The 19,325-nt window shown below is 42.3% G+C and overlaps 1 protein-coding gene across 4 annotated transcripts in view; it reads right to left on the bottom strand.

Annotated features, from left to right (window-relative positions):
* The window catches only part of KANK1 (KN motif and ankyrin repeat domains 1), a 201,327-nt gene that overhangs the window by 64,163 nt on the left and 117,839 nt on the right, over positions 1-19,325 (bottom strand). For all 4 annotated transcript variants that reach the window (XM_038769438.1, XM_038769434.1, XM_038769437.1 and 1 more), the window contains exon 4: positions 12,369-12,431. The gene's annotated coding sequence lies outside the window, so the exon portion shown is untranslated. The remainder of the gene's footprint in view (positions 1-12,368; positions 12,432-19,325) is intronic.

Here is a 19,325-nt window from a genome sequence, read left to right as displayed (position 1 = left end):
ACCACAGGGGTGAATCTACCTGTGCCAACTTGTGGATTGTGTTATAGCAGAAGAGTCATGTCGTGGGAAGAATAAACAATAATAATAATAATAATAAATAATAATAATAATAATAATAGTATTTAAGTGCTTACTATGCACCAGGCACAGTACTAGTACTAGAGAAGCAGCGTGGCTTAGTGAAAAGAGCACGGGCTTGGGAGTCAGAGGTCATGGGTTCTAATCCTGGCTCCGCCACTGTGTGACTTTGGGCAAGTCACTTAACTTCTCTGTGCCTTAGTTACCTCATCTGTAAAATGGGGATTAAGACTGTGAGTCCCGCGTGGGACAACCTAAGTACTTTGTATCTAATCCAGTGCTTAGAACAGTGCTAGGCACATAATAAGCACTTAACAAATACTATTATTATTATTATTATTATTATTGTTATGTGCTGGGATAGATAGAAAATAATCACATCAGACACAGTCCCTAACCCACATGGGATTCACAGTCTAGGTGGGAGGGAGAACAGATACCTTATTCCCGATTTTACAGATGAAGAAACTTAGGCACAGAGAAGTTGTGACTTGCCCAAGGTCACACAGCAGCAAATGGCAGAGCGGGATTAGAATACAGTTCACTTGACTCTTGAGCCCATGCTCTTTCCACTTGGCCATGCTACTTCTTATGATGATGATGATGGTATCTGTTAAGCGCTTACTATGTGCAAAGCACTGTTCTAAGCGCTGGGGGGGATACAAGGCGATCAAGTTGTCCCACATGGGGCTCACAATCTTAATCCCCATTTTACAGATGAGTTAACTGAGGCACAGTGAAATTAAGTGACTTGCCCAAAGTCACACAGCTGACAATTGGCGGATCCGGGATTTGAACTCCTGACCTCTGACTCCAAAGCCTGGGCTCTTTCCACTGAGCCATGCTGCTTCTTATGCTTGATTCAAATTGTGTAATAAAAATGTGTGGTATTTGTGGTATTATGTGTGGTAAAAATGTGTAATAAAAATAAGTGAATAGCATACCTGACTGCATTCCTACCTTTAAGACTGTCTGCTTAACAGTTCATAGCTGTGAACTTTCAGGTAATGTATATCTACACATAACAAATATAATCATCAATCAAATGCCCATCAATTTAAACTGGATCATGTTTAGATTATGTTGTATCTAAACTTCTCCTAAAGATGTGCTGCCTTGAATTACTGGCAAGTCACACAATGTATTAAATAGCCCTTTTATCTATTCAAAGAATTTGAATCAGGAGACAACTGGAGTGCATTTATGGCTTAAGTGCGACTCTACTGGAAGTTGAGCAATCACACAAATGAGGGGGCTACCCTCCACTTAAGGTGAAGAGAGTACTGCTAGGTGACAGATCTAACAGCACACCTGTGGCTGTAGGACCCTAACTTTAGGAGTCTCTCTTCTCTTCACCATTCCTCATGCCAGAACATGTGCTCAGTAAAAGCTGCACCAGCAGAGGGACCAGGAAGGAAATGCCCTTTGCATGGTTGATATTGATGAGTGATAGTTAAAAATAGGGATCAATTCAACCCCAAAGCATAGTCTCCAGAAGAAACTTGGCAATAGCCCTTTAAGGAATGTGAGTACTCAAGCTCAAACAAGCCATGCTTTTGTTAAGATTGCCTTAAGTGTCAGAACTATAGCTCTCAGGGAGCATAAACACATACACCTTTTTAATCTTAATGGCTTAGATAACCTGCTATGGAGTCCCCAGCTATAGTTTAAATGAGGTCTACATCTAAGGGTCACATTCCAGTAAAGTAATACTGGACCAGATCCAAATTGGGAAAGTCACCTGGTATTTGCAGTCAAACATTACTATAGATTCCTAACATTTCTAATCTACCAATTTTCCATCTCATGTTCTTTTCTACATCTACAAAGAAAGGGAAAAATGCATGTATATGAACAAAATACCTACTAATCCCAAGTTGGAAGAAAAGGAATGTGAACTGCTATAGCTTCAACAATACTAAAACCATGATACGATAGATATGCAACAAATATGCTGCCCCTCTTGCCACATCTTAAACTCACAAGCTTTTACATTCTCTTGATTTTGGGGGACATGGCCAAGGCCCTATATCAAGGTGTTCAAACTTCAGATACCTGGGATCTACCTTCATATACTAGCTGTACAGGTGAGAGGAGGAAAAAAGAGGAGGGAGGAATCTCCGGAGTTGGAGCATGTCTGTCTGCAGTAATACTTGGTATGATCATGAAGTATGAGATTTTACAAATTTAAAATATAATAAATATCACATCTCCTCAAGCTCACATGCGGCAGTCATTTACACCACTGATAACTGGCAATTTGGGTCCACATAAGAAAACTGTATAATGAGTGGTATTTATTCAGAGCTTACTATATGCAGAGACAGTCATTTGGAGGCCATCATTCTATGCCCAATGAAATTCTGAATACTTGAGCTACTGCGTTATAATGCTTGCCTTCAGAAAATATCCATTTTGTTTTTTACCTGTGTTAGGTAGGCTTCTAATTTGTCTCCCTCCCTTTCAGTTCTCTGTCTTTATTTTACTTGTACATATTTACTACTCTGTTTTATTAATAATGTGCATATAGCTATAATTTGATTTATTGTGACGGTTTTGAAATCTGTCTACTTGTTTTGTTGTCTGTCTCCCCCTTCTAGACTGTGAGCCCATTGTTGGGTAGGGACTGTCTCTATATGTTGCCGACTTGAACTTCCCAAGCACTTAGTACAATGCTCTGCACACAGTAAGCGCTCAATAAATACGACTGAATGAATGAATATTCTTCTTCTGGCCTTGTTCTCCTCTTGCCCTCTTGTGATTGTGTATAGGTGTGTGTGTGAGTGTGCCTATATGTCTATATCCACCTTTATGCACAAGTGTCTCAGCCTGAGGAACATGGTGCCTATTTGTAAGCATGCTTCTGTGTATGTGTATACACATGCGTATATGACCATGTATATGTATGAATGTGACCCTCACCTAGTATATGGGTTCCAGCTTGAAAGGATATGTGTGTGTGTGTGTGTGTGCGTGTGTGCGCGCGTGCGCATGGGACAGGGAAAAAAGTTTATCTGTCATAACAGTGTGTGCATGGGTGCCAAATTTCGTTTTGAGCCTTGGAGTGTGCTATGGGGAAAGAGAAGGAAGAGGAAAAGAGCTTCTAGGGTCAGAGTGAGCAATAAGAGGCAGAGTGTGAAAGCGAGAAAGAAACTCAGCAGCAAGCCATAATGGCCTGCTAGGACAAGCTAATGTCCCTGTCCCCTGCCATGGCTGGGTGGGGTGAGGAGGGGCGGACCTTCTTTCCAGCTCTCTTCGTCTTATATATCAGCTATCTTTAGCTGCTACTCTCCAGCTCACTGTCTTTGTTCCTTCCAAGTTCAACTTCTAATTGTACTTCACTCTTGACAGTCCTGCATCCAACTTCTTCCTCACACTCGTTGTCCTGCCTGGAACTCACTCCTCCTTCAAATCCAACAGACCCCGTTCTTCCTATGTTGGTAGGTCTCCTATAATCCTGCTTCCTCCAAGAAGCTTTCTCTAATTATTTCCCCAACCCCCTAAGCTGTATCAGCCCAAGTCACCCTTAGCTGAATAATTAATTGCGTAATTAAAGATGCATGCATAAATAAGAGCTATTTCATTCTAGGGCATCCCACCATTCTCATGTTAATAGCTGCTTTATCTTTTCTTCTTCCCACTGCTTCCTCCACTTGTAAATAATTTTGTGTCTGCCTGTCTCCTTTTTGGATTCTGGGACCGGGTGATCTAGTGTACTCTTCCCTAATACTTTTTACAATGCTCTGCATTCAGTAGGTGCTCCACAAATATCAATGATTAATTTCTTCAGCTCATGGACACAAAGTTCCATGAGCAGCTCCCTTACCTCTCTGAGTTGCCTGACCTTGCCTCACCACCTTCTGGTTTGGAAAGGAACAATATAATACTCCAAAAGATCCCTCTCACAGATAATCAACACTAGGCAGTGTGGCAGCATAGAGCTCTAGTCCTGGCTCTGTCATTTCTCTGCTATGTGACCTTGGGCAAATCACTTAACTTCTCTCTGCCACGGTTTCTTCATCTGCAAAATGGGAATAAAATACCTGCTCTCCCTCCCCCTCAGAGTATGAGCCCCACTTGGAATGGAGACCGTGAACAATCTGATTATCTTGTATCTACCCCAGTCCTTGGCATACAGTGTTTCTAAAATGTCACTACCATCAACAAGCTTCAGAGAAAAGTTTCTCTTGCTTAAGAAATGTCAGACCTAAAGATCTCTTTACATGAACATGCAAGAAGGAATTCTCTTTCTGACTGTGACAGCCACTGGACAGGATGATCTAAGACACTATGATGTCCAAAATGTTAGTTTAGAAATTAGAAGCTGGACTATTTGAATATTCTTCATCCTTCTAGGTACTAATGCAGATTCTCACTTTCAATATCCCTATTTTCAAGTGACAATTCTTACATACCCTAATCTTTCCAAGGAATTAAATATCCTCATGCAAAATTCCAGTGGCAAACACATACACTTAGAAAAACAAACACACATACATTTTACATAGAGAAAACACCTATAAAACACCAGCTGAGTGCAATGACTTTAAATAAAACCTTGTTCAAGAGAAGCCACCCTATACAAAGTTAGTAAGGGGTGTGGAGGGATTGAGTAAAGGAATTATTGTGGTTGAGTTATGCAGCCTGAGAAGTAAAGTCTAAATTGAAGTGTTACAGAAATTGGCTATTGTCTTTCAGTGGAGAAGTGAGGAGGAAGGAAGAGAGAAGTTAAATGCTATAGATGGAGGGTGACTCAATGCCATCAAGCAGCAGCAAATTTTTACTTCCCAGTCTGCTTCCCATGACTTCACACCAGAGAAATCATGAGCCCAGAATACCTGACACAGCATTCGGTAAAACAATGTTTAGTACCACATGCCCACACAATGGACATATAAGGGGCAGGAAGAGAACTGGAATACTGGAATTGAGAGTAGCTCCCTCCACTTCCCCTCTTGACTTAATTGTTTAAGGAAAAAAAAAGATTGGAAATTTTCTTCAGATAATAGAAAAGGTCACTGTGCCTCACTGGTAGAGCAAGCCAGGCAAATTTGATACTAGAACTGTATCCCAATCATCCTATTTAGGCGCTGCATTCTCTGCATTGCTGACACACGAAATAGGGATGTGTTTTCTCTTTTTGTTTTTCCAACCTTCCCAATTACCCAGCCCAAGCTACCTGAGCGAGGGAAAGAATGATTCTATAAACACATTGATTAAAAACTCACTGTCAGAATACAGTGTGCTTGTTGAACCAATTACTTTTTTTTCATATATCCACTGTAGTTTGCTTTATGTAATATATTTACTCAGGAGATCAAAATTATATAAATTATTGGAGAGTATATCATCTCTGACAGGGAGACAAGAATGAAAGTTAAACTAATTAGTACATCTTTTCCCCCACCCTCTTAAATTATTTTCTTATATCACAAGCAAATATATAGGCAACTACATTTCTTTGGACCAAGTCCATATAGCAAAAATGAAGTCAAAGACTGAATTTCCTAATTTAGGAAATGAAACCAAGACTCTACAATTCAGGACAAGAAATCCACTTTTGCTCAAAACACATAATTAGTTAATCCTCCCCTTTGTTTTGGCTGTGGAGATCTGGGTGCATGTGGTCTGCTCACTTTTAAATACTAGGGATTTCATCAGCTATAGAATAGCTTCTATTGACTGACAAAGCTTAGGCAACTACAAGGTAGACCCAGGAGTAGGAGTAATAGTATGTATTAAGCACCAATAATGTAAGCAGGACACTGTACTAAGCACTGGTAGAGAATACAACAGGTGAGAATTAGACATGGTCCCTGTCCCTTGGAGGGCTCACAATCAAACCTGATATGCCAATAGCTATCTCTCCCAAAATTATACTTGGTTCCCAGAGCTTAATCATCAGAGTGGAAATCAGTGATCTTTAGAATATCATTTTTGACCTGCTGGTGACCCACTGAATGACTGAAGAAATCTCATCCTCTCAGTGCTTCATTTTCTTCTGCATAATGAGGATAAGATACTGACTCTATAAACTGCTGCATGAAGAAAATCATAATATATACTGCAAATATAGCTCATTCACTCAATCGTATTTATTGAGTGCTGACTGTTTGCAGAGCATTGTACTAAGTGCTTGGGAAAATACAATATAAAAATAAACAGACACATTCTCTGCCCACAATCAACTTACAATCTAGAGGGGTACATATATAACTGCAAATATAATTCTTCAAATGCTCCTAAAATACACATATCAAAATACATTTAAGGCACTCTGTTCCTCCCCATTAGAGTCCACAGCAACAACTACTAAATAAAAATGGGAACAGTAATGGATGTAGCACAGAAATCACTTTTACTGGTATTAGGGGCTGTTAACGAGTACTCGGAGCCAAAATTCTGCGAATCCCAGGGAGAGCCCATCTAATCCATCAAGAAAAACGTGACTGATAAGCAACAAAAATTAATTTTGAAACACTACAGGGTGTAAAAGACTGTGGATCACATATTTAAACTGAACACAAAACAAAGCTAAAAAAGAGACCAAAAAGATTCAACAGGTTCAAAGGACAAGAGTTCTTCGTGTTACTAGGTTTTACCAGGTTTTTAAAGTTTTTTTCTTAGCAAACTAATGTTGGATTTCAAGCAGAAGAGAGAAACAATAAAAAAAACTAAAATGAATCCATCACATTACAGATGTAGAAAAAAATTATTTTTAAATCTCCAATCCCTTACCAGGTTTCCAGATTTCTTTTCCATTGCCATTACTCTAAAACTGGATTTATTTACAGATCAGGATTACCAGAAAGAGAGAACGGTTGCCAGGGAGACACAAAAAAATAAAGTATTTCTCAAACACCAAAATACAGTGCTATCTTATAACTATATACAGAACAAAATCATGTGCTAGAAAACACAGACTGGTCTCTAAACAGTAACCAAAAATGAATTTTCGGGGAGGAGTCCTAAGTAACAAATTTACCTTCAAGAGCCCAACTTGATGAAAAAAGAATGCAAATACCACAAAAGCTCCTGTCCAGCACTTCGTTATTTCACTCAAAAAAAAATTAAATTTTAGCAGCTATTCAAGACCAGAAGTTTAAGCTGCCTTTCAGTTTTAACTTTTGAGTATATCACTGAGTGGCATAAATTATGAAACTTGCAGCAGGCAGGAAATCTACCAGATTTTATGTGTATGAAAAAATTTTACCCTAAGATTACCAAAACAAATTCCTGTTCAAAACCTGATTAGTCTGCTAGGCCCCTCCCTCCTCTTTCTATCTTTTTGTTTGCTCAAGTATAAGTCACTCTGGAGGAGCTGTTGTGATAGTGACAACAGTTATTTCCCTCCCCCCCCCCCCCCCAAAAAAGGAAATGAGCACATGGGACACTGCTTTTTTTGTGTGTAGATGAGGCAGAAACACCCCAGGCAGAAAAGGACTGCTTGTTATCCTCCATCACCATTGTTTAACATAAACCAAGTACCACATGGACTCAGAGTTCTGCAGTTGCATTAATATGCATGCCCCTGTTACCGGGAAAACAAACCACAAACACCGTAAAAGTGAAATAAATTCTAATTACTGATGTCTCAATTGAGATCATCAGAGAAAAACTGTTTCGGGCTCTCTCACACACAAAAGCAAATCACTGGAAAAATCAAGCCCACATTATTTTTTTTAACTCAATCTTTCAAACTTCTTCATTGAGCAAATTGATACCTGGATCAAAATATCCATAATTTGATTTAATCATGTATATCAGTGATTTTTCAGCTGGAAGTTGGGTCCCACGGAGGACGAGGACAGTTGAAGTATTCTAAGGAAGTTGGGGAGACAGGAGTTGCAGAGCATGGAACAACTTTTGGGTGGTGGGTGTGCTGTAAGCAAAGCACAGAGTGTCTGAACAGACTGACCCAGGGGCTTCCCCTTCCTGGGTTTTCTTCCTGTAGGCCATTCCGCCCAGCCATTAAATTCTGCTGAGAATCAATTAATCAATGGTATATATTAAGAACTCATTCGATCAATCATTCAATAGTATTTCTTGAGCACTTAATGTGTGCAGAGCACTATACTAGGCATTTGGGAGAGTACAATTCTGCTGTGTGACCTTGGGCAAGTCACTTCTCTTCTCTGTGCCTCAGTTACCTAATCTGTAAAATGGGGATTGAGACTGTGAGTCCTATGTGGGACAGGGACTGAGTTCAACTCGAGTTGCTTATAACCACACCAGAGCTTAGTGTAGTGCCTGGCACACAGTAAGCGCTTATATACCAACCACCAACCTCTCTCTCACAACCTGCCTCTGCCCTGGAACTCCCTCTCCCTTCCTGTCTGACAGATACTCTCCTCAACTTCCAAGTCTTTTTTTAAAAACCACACCTCCTCCAAGAGGCCTTCCTTGGCTAAGCCCTCATTTTCCTCTTCCCCCACTCCCTTTTATATCACTCTTTCACTTGGACTTGCACCTTTTATTCACTCCATTCTTAGTCCCACATCACTTAATAATAATAATAATAATAATAATGGCATTTATTAAGCACTTACTATGTACAAAGCACTGTTCTAAGCGCTGGGGAGGTTACAAGGTGATCAGGTTGTCCCTCGGGGGGCTCACAGTCTTAATCCCCATTTTAATAGATGAGGTAACTGAGGCCCAGAGAAGTGAAGTGACTTGCCCAAAGTCACACAGCTGACAATTGGCGGAGCCGGGGTTTGAACCCATGACCTTTGACTCCAAAGTCCATGCTCTTTCCACTGAGCCATGCTGCTTCTCTGTATGTACATATGTATGTATGTACTTATGTACATATCCATAATTTATTTGTCGGTCTCCCCCTCTAGACTGTAAGCTCCTTGTGGGCCGAGAACATGTCTCCCAACTCTGTTATATTGTGCTCTCCCAAGCAAATGCTCAATAAATATGTCTGATTGAATGTCTGACCTGATTACCTTGGATCGACTCCAATGCTTAGTACAGTGCTTGGCACATAGAATGTGCTTATCGAATATGACAATTACCATTATTATTAAGCAAAAGGGAGGGCACAAGCAATCTAAGTCTGAGAATGGAGTGATGATAAATAGTGGAGAGAGAGAGACGATTGAGTGCCTTAAAGCTAATCATCAGGAGTTTCTGCTCAATACGGAGGGGAATGAGCGACCACTGGAGGTTTTTGAGGAGTGGGTGTGGGACTTTTTTAAATTTTACCACAGCTAATTGCTTTTAATTAACACCTCTATGGGGAACCTGGCTTCTTAATGTTGGTTTTACCATCCACACAATAATAACTGTGGTATTTGTTAAAAGCTTACTAGAGCTTACTATGTGCCAGGCACTATACTAAGTGCTTGGGTAGATATGAGGAAATTGGTTTGGACACAGTCCCTGTCTCACACAGGGCTCACAGTCTTAATCCCCATTTTACAGATGAGGTAACTGAGGCACAGATTAAGGGAAGTGACTTGCCCAATGTCACAGAGCTGACATGTGGCAGAGCCGGAATTAGAACCCAAGTCCTCTGATTCAGGTCCATGCTCTATCCATTAGGCCATGCTGCTTACCAAAAATGATATAGAAAAATGATACAGGCAGCAGAGTGAAGTAATGACCGGAAAGCGGAGAAGTTGGAATCAGGAAGGTCTCTGAGAGGAGACTAATACTGTAATCAAGCATTAATGTGATAATGTAAGTGCCTGGACCAGTACGGTGGCAGTTTAGATGGTGTTGTGGAGGAAGAACTGACAGAATTTGGTGGCAGACTGAACATGGGGGACTAAAAGAGATGGATGCTTGGAGGATAACACCACAGTTACAGGCTTGAGAGACAGGGAGGATAGTGTCTACTGTAATGGTAAAGTGAGATGGATGACAGGGAAGATGAGTTCAGTTTGAACAATACTCATGGGTTATCACTGTAATAATAATAATAAAAGTAGAGTTTTTTTTAAGCACCTATTATGTGCCAAGCACTGTACTAAGCACTGGGGTAGATAGAACATAATCAGGGTGGACACAGCCCCTCTCCCACATGTGACTCTCAGTCTAAGGGGGAAAGGGTTTAAGAGCTAGACATGGGCATGGGAACACAGCAGGAGCCTTGTCCTTTCTATAGCAGGTTCAACTGCTATGAACCACTAACTAGAAGGGAAAAGTAAGCCAGGTCAGGTGACAAAAATATAAAAACCATGAAACAAGAAATAAGAATAAGACTTGAAGCAAACTCACATTCATTTACCTGATAAGGATAGAGCATGTATATACATGCCCAACCTATCATTAGACATACTGAGTACATAGCTAATTGCTTTTAATTAACACCTCTATGGGGAACCTGGCTTCTTAATGTTGGTTTTACCATCCACACAATTCTCTCAGTCATTTATGAAAAAAATACACATATTGCTATACACAGACATACCAGCTTTTGCAGGTTCAACCTATCTCCTATGAAAGGAGTTTGAATTGTTTATCCTGACCCTCCTTGCTGTGGGCCTGTGCCGTAAAAGGCAATCTGGCCCTCTGAGAGGAACTAAAGTTTTCTCCACCCCTAAATGCAGTGTTCAAGAAAGATGACCTCTTCAGTACACAGATTCAATCTGACAACAGTCAGGCAAGGTGACAATCAAGGGGGCCCCAGACTAAATTGGTGGAGATTTGGGAGTGCAGTCCCAGAACAGGCCACTCTGCAAAGAGGCAATAGAATATCCAAGGTTAGGAGAGGCAAAACTGCAGGCATGGGCAATAAGCATGGAAGAGAGGTTTCCAGTGAGTCCGAGAGACATACTAAGAAGGAACAACGGTGCCAATACTGTCTGGCTGAATGAGACAATCATTCTTTTTCCGCTCCCCATCACCAGCCTAGGCCCGCGTCCTTTCCCTGCTCCACCTTTCTGCACCCCAAGCTTGGTCCCCCACTCCTTGCCAACGCAGGCGTCCACAGTGACTTTTTCAAACAGTACAATATTTGGCTGACCCTTCCTCCCCCACTGCTGCCATTCCCTTCCCGGCCGGCAGTTCCTGCCCGCTAAGGCCAGATGGGGGCAGGCCATGGAAGGGACTGGCAGCAGAAGGGGAGGAGGGGCCTATGCAGTAAAGTGGTGGGAAAGGAGGGTGAGGTGGGCTGGATGGATTTGCTGTCACCAACATAGGGGAAGGAAGAGGCTCTGGGGTAGCAGTGATAGATAAGTAGGGAAGGACTGGGAGAAGGAACCTACAAAACAACTCCAGAAGCTCCTCATGCTTTTGTTGCTCCTGCAGTGGCCACTACTGGGCCCCTTCTCCATTCTTGTCCTACCCAGTCCCCTGCTTTGTGGCTCCCAATGGGTGGGGAGGGGACACAAGCCCAAGAGGGTGCTAGCAGGAGCCACACTGAGCAAAGGAGGTGGGTGGGGGAGAGTACAAAGGCTGTGAGGATGGTTACATAATGAAGATGTCACAAGGTTGATGTCATAAAGCTGGATCTGATGATGTACGCTGTAAGCTCCCACTCTAGTCTGGGGATGTGTCTAGCAACGCTGTTATATTGTACTCTCCCACGTGCTTAGTAAAGTGCTTGGCACACAGTAAGTGCTCAATAGCTTCGATTGTTTGATGTAAACCTGAAACAGTGTAAATTCAGAAATGTCCAGTGCGCCATTTGTTGTACCTCAGACAGTGGATAGGTGACACCTTCCTGTACAGTACAGTAAGATCTTGATTTGTGCCCTTTATTGTAGAGTGAACTGTGCTTCCAGATGAGCAATTCACCAGTCTTCTTGCATAAACACACACAGAATTATTGGCTGGTAAATGCTGGCTCAAGACTTTCAGAAAATGAAGAGACTGCATTCAGTATTTATTTATTAATTAATGCATCAAAAGTAACAGTGAGTTTTTTTTGGCGGGGAGGCGTTAAAGTGCTTACTATGTGCCAAATACTGTACTAAGAACTAGGGTAGGTATAAGATAATCAGGTTAGACACAGTCCATGTCCCACATGGGGCTCACAGTCTTTATCCCCATTTTACAGATGAGGGAACTGAGGCACAGAGAAGTTACGTTACTTGCACGAGGTCACACAGCAGGCATCAGATTAGAACTCAGGTCTTTTCTGACTTCCAGGCCTGTGCTCTATCCACTGGGCCCTGCTGCTTCTCTGTTCTTAAATACTTGACAATTTTTGAAAAAATTGAGACTCAAAAATTTGAAAGAGTTTCACAAAACATGGTGGTTTGAGAACATAAATAGTGTTAAGTGGGTTTTACTGTCCACTCAAATGGACTTTGAGCAGTCCTTTTGCCTCTTACCTGTACTGGATGAAGGTGGAATCCCAGTGGAGACCAACAGTTTTGACATCCACAGAGAGAAGCCTATGAGAACAAGTGAGAGGAGGTTTAAGAGTCAGATTTATAAGGGAATATGTGAGTTTTTGTGTTTGTTTCTGTGTTTCAAAATACCTGTGTTAAATTGGAATTGACAAGGGAACTAAACTTTAAATTTAATCTAGACTAGAATGCATTTCACTAAAGGTTCTGCTTAACATGTTTTGGACCTATCTAAAAATAAATAATGTCATAAAGAGAATTGCTTTCTTGCAGATTCCTGAGATGGGACTGCAGGACAATTTATCCATATAGAAAAGTCCCCCACCTTGTCATCTAGTGACTTTTTATTATTTGCACAGGGTACTGTTCATAGTGAATCAAAACATAGTGCTAGCCTCTTAAGAGCTCACAATCTGAGATAATACTTAATGGGAAAAGGCATAGTAAGTAGATGAGTAAAGCACTGGCATTCTGGCAAGCAATGGGCGAAATGTATTTAGCAGGGTGGTGAGTGAAGTTGTGGGAGGATATTAGCTTGGGTGGATCAGAGAGAGTGAGGGAGGGGTAGGAATTAGAGCCTGAGGAGGCCCAATGGGGGTCAAGAGGGAGTATGGGCTAATGAGCGATGGTCCAAGTCAGGCTTGCCTTTCCACTGCCCAGCCTAGGGACCTGGAGGGCTTTAGCAAGAATTACCACCTTTCTTCCAATTAGTCAGCACAAGTTTCAGGGAGGAGGTGGAATTTCAGCATCTATTTGAATGACAAGAAAAAAAACCTCTGCAAACTAGGGGGCCGGTAAGCAGGTGTGGATGGGGAAGCTTCTTCCGTTCTCACCTGTCCCGCCATCGACCCCCGGCCCACGTCATCCCCCTGGCCTGGAATGCCCTCCCTCCCCACATCCTCCAAGCTAGCTCTCTTCCTCCCTTCAAGGCCCTACTGAGAGCTCACCTCCTCCAGGAGGCCTTCCCAGACTGAGCCCCCTCCTTCCTCTCCCCCTCCTCCCCCTCTCCATCCCCCCTGCCTTACCTCCTTCCCTTCCCCACAACACCTGTATATATGTATATATTTGTACGTATTTAATACTCTTTATTTATTTTACTTATATTTTGTTAATATGTTTTGTTTTGTTCTCTGTCTCCCCCTTCTAGACTGTGAACCCACTGTTGGGTAGGGACCGTCTCTATATGTTGCCAACTTGTACTTCCCAAGTGCTTAGTACAGTGCTCTGCACACAGTAAGCACTCAATAAATATGATTGATTAAAGGGAGGGATGGCAAAAATCAGCCTGGTACAAAGAGGAGGTGGGTGGGCTTTGAAGCAGAGCAAAAGATGGCATGGTCACAGTGCCCGGCAGAAAATCTCTTCTATAAGAACAAGTCAGGTCAAGTAAGCAATGGTATTTATTGAACGCTTACTGTGTGCCAAGCACTGCATAAGTTACCTTCAGCTCACAAGTCCCAATGAAGGCAGATTGGGACTGATCCAACTTTTATACACATCTTGGAAAGTAACACTTGGTGGTGCCTGGCTCCTTCCAACAGAAGAAGAAAAACTGACTGGATCAGGATAGAGAATTAAAACAAACACTCCCAAGCAGGAACAGTGCTGGGAGTCCAATGACACCAGGCAAATGGCCATTTCATGACACTAACCGTGACCCGGAGTGGATTGGGGGAATATGGGCATGGTGAGAAGGGAGAGGAGAGGAAGCAGTAGGATTTATGGAGTGTCTATTGAATGCATACACTGAACGTGAAAAGTACAAGACACGATCCCCGTTCACAGAAAGCTTACACTGTTATAACCATGTTTAAAGAGTAATTAATTCATTAATTAATTGTGGTATTTGTTAAGTGCTTACTATGTGCCAGGCACTGTACTAAGCGCTGGGGTGGATACAAGCAAATCGGGTTGGACACAGTCCGTCCCACATAAGGCTCACAATCTTAATCCCCATTTTACAGATGAGGTAACCGAGGCACAGAGAAGGGAAGTGACTTGGCCAGGGCCACACAGCAGACAAATGGTGGAGCTGGGATTCAAACCCGTGACCTTCTGACTCCCATGCCCCTGCTCTATCCACTATGCCATGCTGCTTACTGTATGCTACTATATTAATTCCACTCCTTGACCTATCACCTCTATGGATTGAGGCCGGAAAGCATTGTTTCTGTACTATCAGACTGCCCTGGGGTTGGTCTGCAGAAGGAGCATTTTTTTTTAAATGGCATTTATTAAGCACTATGCGCCAGGGACTGTACTAAACACTGGGATAGATACAAGCTATTCAGGTTAGACATAGTCAATGTCCCACACGGGGTTCACAGTTCATTCATTCGATTGTATCTATTAAGTGCTTACTGTATGCAGAGCAGATGAGGTAACCGAGGCACAGAGAATTGAAGTGACCTGCCCAAGGTCACACAGAAAACAAGTGACAGCTGGGATTAGAACCCAGGTCCTCCTGACTCCCAGGCCCATGCTCTATTCCCCTAGGCCCAACTACTGCAGAAGTAAGCAGTTAGGCAATTTAATCCTCACTCTGGCCCCTGATGGAGACCAGACAGCAAAATGGAGGTTGACCAAGGCTGCTACATCCATGTCATTGGGACTCTACAGCTCACACAGGGAAGGGAGGGATCTAGAAAACATAGCTAGCTAACTGCCCCCATTTGCCTGCACCTAAACCAACTTTGTTCTGAGGAATAAGGCAATGAATAACTCTTGTACATTAACGAGATCCAACAGTAATCTAAAACAAGCAGGCCAGCAGATTAGCTTCATCCTTCATCCCCCTTTAGGATTTTATTCAAGGGATTTGGACTAATGATCGCCAACAGAGGATACCCAGAGAAAGCTCTTTTATGGCACAAGGACCATCAGCTGCAAAGTACTGGGCTACATGACCTCTTGGGATCCCTTCTCAGGCCTCTGATTCCATGATTGTATGTCATTTTATGAGCACAAAGTGCACCCGCTATTCCTCCCCACTGTCTCACATGTGCCCCAAGGCCCAGGGTGGGCAGTCACGAGAATGCAAAAGGTTTGAGCACCAACTGTAGCAACTTCCACAAAAACAACTCGAGCATTTGTCTACTGGTGGTTGAACTTACCTAGCCTTTCCTAACAACTGCTATCTGGGCAATGCTCGCCCCAATGGTATGGGGCCAAAAAAGGTGCCCTGCTGGATTTTGGGGGGCACAATGGGCAAAAGATTCGCCCTCCACAAATCTATATATAGTCCGCTGTCCTTTGAAGAAGACACCATTGATGGCCAAGTTCACTTATGAGTGCATGTGTGGCCGAAAAGGCCAAAGCAGGACCAGCAGTCCCGGCCACATCATGACCACAAAAGGACTGTTCCTTGTTGTGCTTAATGTTGACAGTGCCTGACACTCTTTCCTCTTTTGCCTCCTTCTCTCTCAAGAGCAGCGTGGCGTAGTGGATAGAGCACAGGCCTGGGAGTCAGAAGGTCATGGGTTCTAATCCCAGCTCTGTCACTAAACTTCTCTATGTCTCAGCTACCTCATCTGTAAAACGGGGGTGAAGACTGTGAGCCCTGTGTGGGACAGGGACTATGTCCAACCCAATTTGCTTGTATCCACCCCAGCGCTTAGTACAGTGTCTGACACATAGTAAGCGCTTAATACCAAAATTATTATTATTTAAAGCTTTTGCTCAAAGAGATCCACTCCCTTCTTTCTGGTAGTGGGCCATGCAGACCTGTCTTCAACTGACTCACAGTTAGCTGGGATGCAGCACTGTTTGAGGCTTGTTTTACAGTGTCCCTCAACAAACCAAAGGACAATTCTACAAACACAATACTAACACAGTGATGTTCAGGATTTGGAGATCAGTGGGGTCAGATCTGTCTTGAGTGGTTAAGGAGGGTGCTCTGGAGGATAAATAAACTTGCCATTACCTCACTTTTACTTGTATTACTTTCAGAAGTCTAAATTTAATTCTTTCATCAGGCACGTCCTACCTCAATCATCAGAAAAGCTCTATGATGATCAACAAAATGGATGAGTCAAACATGTACACAAACCTCAAGCCTTACTGTGACAATAACTAATTTAAAGAAACTGATCAAACAGGTAAGCTTTATTCCCATACCCAGAAGGTTGCCAAACTTACTTAAAAAGTAGTGAAAATTACAAGCTGCTTTATTTTGCATAAAGCCACTGTCTGCACCAGTCATAGCAGATGCAATAAGTCATTATTTTTTCCGTGCTTCCCATAATTACCTAGAACCAGTTTTTAAAATATTTCCTGTTAAACCTTTTCAAGCTTAACAATAAAATTATTAAATTTTTTTTTAGTCTTTTCTTTTGAGACTTTCAAGCTTATGCCCATGAACTTGCGCTTCTAAATGCTTGCATGCACACACCCCATTGGGCAGGCTCAACAGATATTTCTTATTAATTACAAGGGAAACCTAGGGACATTAGAGGAAAAGTTAGGGATGTTAAAAAGGCATAAGATGGGTTTAGAGAGATCTGTGGATGATAGCTCCTAAAAGCATCAACTAAAGGAAAAGATAGAGAAGTTAGGCCATTCAGAACCATAAGAATAGCCAAAAGGAGGTAAACATCACACAGCTTCTCTAAGCATCATTTACTGCCTCCATCAGAGGCAAATACCGAGCTGGTTGAACCATGGGTCTGACCCAGTGTGGCATTTCTTATGTCCTCCTGGCACTACCAATATTTGGAAAAGCCAAAGAAAAAATGTTATTTCAAGCTATGGGAAATTCCAGAAATCTTAATTTATTTAGTGGGTTTCCATTTTCTATGTCTACTTGGGCAGAAGGTTCCAGTGATTTCTACTTTTTATATTTGATTAGGGGTACAAGATAGTAAAAGAACAAGTGGTATGATTGCATACAAAACTGCAAGACTTAAGTATCTCAATCAAACTCAAATTTTCCTTCCCCATTGTGTTACCACTAAAGTTTAAGCCTAAGAACATGACTGTACAAGCTGTGCCGAACAGGGCAGATTCAGCCCATTATTCTGTCTCTTATGGTAGCACCATACTCCTGGTGACAATACAGCTGTCCTCCATATTGAAAAAGAAAACCATTGACAGTGAATTTGACCCAACTTGGCGGAGTGGGGGTGGGGAGGATTGAAAAGCTGGTCTATTATACTAGCATATTATCGATTTCCAGCATTGTTCTAGATTTTGCCAGTTGAATAATCCTCTAGAAGCTTTTGCTCAAATAGAACCTCTCCTCTCTTAAGCATACCATGTTGTTTTTGCGTAAGCTGCAGTTGTCCCTTAACACTTAGCTTCCAAAATACATCAGCTACATTTTCTCTGCCCCAGCCCACCCCCTCTGCTCCTCTGCCACTAATCTCCTCACTGTGCCTCGTTCTCGCCTGTCCCGCCATTGACCCCCAGCCCACGTCATCCCCCTGGCCTGGAATGCCCTCCCTCCCCACATCCGCCAAGCTAGCTCTCTTCCTTCTTTCAAGGCCCTACTGAGAGCTCACCTCCTCCAGGAGGCCTTCCCAGACTGAGCCCCCTCCTTCCTCTCCCCCTCGTCCCCCTCTCCATCCCCCTGCCTTACCTCCTTCCCTTCCCCACAGCACCTGTATATATGTTTGTACGTATTTATTACCCTATTTATTTATTTATTTTACTTGTACATATTTATTCTACTTATTTTGTTAATATGTTTTGTTTTCTTCTCTGTCTCCCCATTCTAGACTGTGAGCCCACTGTTGGGTAGGGACCGTCTCTATATGTTCCCAACTTGTACTTCCCAAGCGCTCAGTACAGTGCTCTACACACAGTAAACACTCAATAAATACGATTGAATGAATGAATGAATGCCCCTGGATTTTGCAGCTGAATTTCAGTTCACCAGGCAGCAGCTGGCTGGTTTATCATACCACCATCCATCCTCCTCACTTCATACCCTGCAACACCATGCAGTGATGAGTAATTATGTTGCTGCTGGGAGACTGACTTTGATCTTGATTTACAATCCTGTCTTGTCATATGGTCTGGAGTACGGTACATCAATGACATTGATGAAACTGCTTAAAAAGGTTCAATGCCTGGGGTAGAGCTCGGCTTCATTCCATCAGTCAATAATGGTATTTACTGAGTGCTTACTGTGTGCAGAGCACTATACTAAGCACTTGGGAGAGTACAAAGGTTGGACAGGTGGACAGTTCTGTTGATGTTCAGTTTCTTTCAAAATTTTGATGCCTCATTACCACATTCTGTTTGACAGTCTCCCACAAGATATCCAGGCCTTCTGGATTTGGTTTTCTCTATGTGGGCATTCTGGGCAGTTTACTGCCTACATTTGGAAACAAAATCCTGTAACAGCATTCAGTTTGCCCATGCCAAAGAAGATCTTTCATTTATTTTTCTCCAAACCAGGTGCTGACTGTTACAAATCATCTTGTGTCACTCAATAAATGCCATTACTACTACTAATTTCCCTTATTTTTCTCTGGCCTTATCATTGGTCCTAACTTGGATTTATCCAGTTTACACCAAGTAGAGACGGTGGGGTCTGATAGAAAAAGCATGGGGTTAGGAATTCACTACCTCTCTGGGCCTCGTATATAAAATGGGGACAATAACTGCTTCTCCATACCTCACAGGGATGTTGTGAGACAAAAATCAGATAATTGGTGTGAAAGCAATTTGGAAAAAAAAAAGTGCTATACAAAAAAGCAAGGTATTATTATGAATAAAAATGAGGTAAGGGCTCTGAATTTTTCTTCTCTTGTACACAAAACCCCTCATCTCTGATAGGCTCTATTACTAGGCCAGCTTCCCAGCTTCAGAATTCTGATCACACATTCTAGCTAGCCAACCCCTAAGGTATATAGTACCTGGTTTGGCTCCTGTGCTGAATATCCTCTCTTTGATATCTCTCACACGTCTACAAATGATCTGTGCACAGCATTTAAT

Source organism: Tachyglossus aculeatus, chromosome X4 (genome assembly GCF_015852505.1).
Source record: "Tachyglossus aculeatus isolate mTacAcu1 chromosome X4, mTacAcu1.pri, whole genome shotgun sequence".
In the NCBI taxonomy this organism is placed as follows: Eukaryota; Metazoa; Chordata; class Mammalia; order Monotremata; family Tachyglossidae; genus Tachyglossus; species Tachyglossus aculeatus.
The sequence above is the reverse complement of the archived record's forward strand: the minus strand, read 5'-3'. Positions and strand labels throughout refer to the sequence as shown.